Consider the following 3,750-nt stretch of genomic DNA (forward strand, 5'->3'; position numbering starts at 1 on the left):
CTGTGAAGCTGCACTCCAAGGTCTCTTTGTTCAGAAACACTCCCTAGGACCTTACCATTAAATGTATAAGTCCTGCTAAGATTTGCTTTCCCAAAATGCAGCACCTCACATTTACCTGAATTAAACTCTATCTGCCACTTCTCCGCCCATTGGCCCATTCTGGTCCAGATCCTGCTGTAATCTGATTTCTTTGAATTCTCAGAAGGTGATTGATAAGGTGCAATATGTTTGTCTGAAGAGCCCAGGGTATTGGAGGTAGTGTATTAGCATGATTAATGGATTGATTAACTAATAGAAAAGAGAGTTGGGAATATGGCAACCTGTAACTAATAGAGAGCCACAGGGAACAGTGCAGGGACCACAATGTAAGGTACTGAGTTGGATGAGGCAAGTACTGTTGCTAAGTTTGCAAATGATACAAACATTAATGGGAAGACAGGTGATGAAGATGACTCAACGAGTTTTCAGGGGGGTACAGATAGGTTACGCTAGTGGGCAAAAATTTAGATGGAATGTTCTGTAGAAAGATGTGAGGTTATGCATTTTGGCAGAAGAGTAGAGGAACCTACTATTAATTAAACAGTGAAAGATTACAGAAATCTATAAAACAAAGGGATTTGGGAGTCTTTGTGTATAAATCACAAAAAGCAAGCGTGCTAGTTCATGAGGTAGTAGGGAAAGCAAGTGGAACATTGTGCCTTATTTCAAAAGGAATGAAATATAAAAATAGGGAGATCTGGCTAAAACTATTCAAGGCAGTGGGCAAACTACAACAGGAATATTGTGAATGGTTTTTACCTCCTTATCTAAAGAACGATATACTGATATTGGAGGCAACCCAGGGAAAGTTCACTAGATTTATCCCAGATGTGGAGGGACTGTCTTACGAAGAGAGGTTAGTAGGGTGAGCTTGTACACACTGGAGTTTAGAAGAATGAAAGTAGATCCTACTGAAGCATACTGAAACTTAGTGAAACATCTGTAATGACAGGGTGATATATGACAGGGTAATGAAAGGTTGTTTGCCCTACGGGAGACTCTAGGACCAGAGGGCATGATCTCAGAGTAAGGGATCACCCATTTATACAATAATCTGCAAATTTCTAACAAAACACTTTTGGTTTGGAAGTTTCATAAGCCAAACTTTGAGGTTAAAGTATATATGTTTTCCTTGACGAGTCCAATACTTCATTTGGGGTGAGAAAATATGTTTTTTTCTGATCCAAATTAGGTCACCTCAAAAATTGCCCTGAAGCATTCAATCTCTGCATTTTCTAAGATAAACTCATTCTTTGATTATCTAATCCAAAAGCAAGCTTTTCCATGTTTATGTACTCCATTTTAAACTCCATATTAACAACAATCCTCCATCAATACACCAACGGGATTACAGTTACTTGTTCTCTGAAATGTATGACAATATACTCCAACATCCATTTGACACTAACTTGAAATCCATAACCTAAAGCTGATATTATTGAATGAAAAAGTGCACACCTTTCACCACCCTCTTCCATGGAACCTAGCTCGTGTGCATCAGTTAAACAAAGAGCAATATCAGTGACTGGGGAGCAGGATGCTACTATTTTGGACATAATAACCACAATATAATTTGAATATATTTTCATCATTCTGTTTTGAGCAGATTTTAAGGACAACTGATTGGGTTACTTTAAGTTAATTGCTGATAGACAGAGTGTATGGAGTACCAATTCATCATTGGACAGACGCAGCCAATGCCATGTACCAGAAGGTGGAGCAACCACAGAGCTGAAGACCAATGGCTAAAGTGTGCATGATGCCAAGTGCCATTAGACAGAGTGCATAGTGCCAGGTTTTTCTTTATTCTTTCAGATATTTTCTAATGAGCCTATTGCTATTTCACATCTCTGGAGCTGGTGGGACTTGAACCAGGCTTTCTAACCCTTCTTTATTCTTTCACAAGATAATTGCCACCATGTGTCTGCTTGCTGTGCAAGCAACTGGCTTGCTGGGCCATTTCAGAAAGCAGCTCAGAGTCAGCCAGATTGCTATCTATCTGAAAATACATGGAGGGCAGACTGAGTAAGAATGGCCAATTTCATCTTCTGAAGTATATAAGTCAACCAGATGACAATCAATAGTTTGTAACTGCAATTGCTTTCAATCCAGACTAAGCGATTCATTGGATTTAAACTCCAGCTGGAGTGGTTGTAGTAGGGCCCGTGTCATCAGAGTATTTGTCTGGGAAATGAGTTGCCAGAGAAAGTGGTGGAGGCTGGTACAATTGCAACATTTAACTGGGTATATGATTAGGAAGAGTTTAGAGGGATATGGGCCTCTATTAATTTAGGATATCTGGTCAGTATGGACAAGTTGGACTAAAAGGGTCTGTTTTTGTGTTTTACAACACTGTCATGCTATGACCCTATGATTCACTGGATTATTAGTCCAGTGAAATTATCACTATACCATACCTTCTTATAAATTGCCACTGAACAGATTATTCCAGGAGTGTCTCAACCATTGATTTTTCAAGATTGCATCACAATCCAGTTAACAATATGTGACCCTGATTTTCATCGTTACACTGAGGCTGTCCCCATATTTCTCAGGCATGTGAGTCATGCATTTCAAGACCCCACCGATATGCCAGTGACCTCAAAGGAAGTGAGGTCAAAAAGCTGTTTGACTACATTCAGAGCAGCGATGCCCTGTTTCCATCCAATGGGTGGATATATGTTCAGCTCTATTTAAAAAAGCACACACAAAGTACAATTAAATTTAGAATATAAACTTTTGACCAATGACTCCATCAGAATCTGATGATATTCCTCCAAAAACCCAACCTTTCTCATATGGTGTGATTTGGACAATTTTGTTATTTAGAATATTACGGACATGCTCATTGTTATTTGGTGAGTAAAAAGCCAGGGAAAATCGACAGGTGAAGGTGAATGGGGAACTGAGGTTTAGCAAAAGGTTTCTGACTGTGCTCTGTTAAATATTCAGTCAGTATTCATTCAACAGCAATTAGGTTGCTCTAAAGCCCAATACACCCTTCAGAAAGAAGAATTTCAGTTGCAGAAAGAGGCTTAAAAGGCAAAGGAAACAAAGCAAATAACCTTTTCATTATGATTCATATATGCAAGAAATAAAGGTTCTGTGACTCAACACCCCAAGTGATTTTGTCACATTTTCTATCCAACATTAGCTAAGTTGAAAGATGTTTGAAGAACTTTAAGTCAGCATAATGGCCTCTATGCATTTCAAAATCTTACACATATTTCATAAATATAAATGAGAGGATATGACTGAAGCAAGCCTTTGCTTTACAGATTGTGTACATGAACAATAAAATAATTTAGCACACATTATCTATTCACATCTCTTACAAAGCAATACCCACTCATAATCCTTCATTGACAAGACATCAATACTGAGCAGTGTGCAAATAGGGCATAATGTTTTCTGTTATAGTTTGTGAACTCCTTCACCATGGTGATTGGATAAATCAAATCTACTTCTCATTCACTTTAGCTTTAAGAACAATATCAGTTGTTGTGCCTTCTGTTGTAAGGCTTGGGATGGAAACTATTCATCCTTAGTGTTTAGCCAGTAGAGATAAGGAAATCTACTGCATGTTAATAGAAACTGGTTTATTGCACTGGTAAACTGTATGCACATCACTGTAATAGGCTGGACTCCATTCAGGTCTGTGCAAGGTCTCTTTCCCATGTGATCTCTGATATCATCACAGTGGGTGATGTT

The sequence above is a fragment of the Chiloscyllium plagiosum genome, unplaced genomic scaffold, assembly GCF_037043375.1.
Source record: "Chiloscyllium plagiosum isolate Xiang-an unplaced genomic scaffold, Cpla_swu_hap1 HiC_scaffold_5, whole genome shotgun sequence".
Lineage (NCBI taxonomy): Eukaryota > Metazoa > Chordata > Chondrichthyes > Orectolobiformes > Hemiscylliidae > Chiloscyllium > Chiloscyllium plagiosum.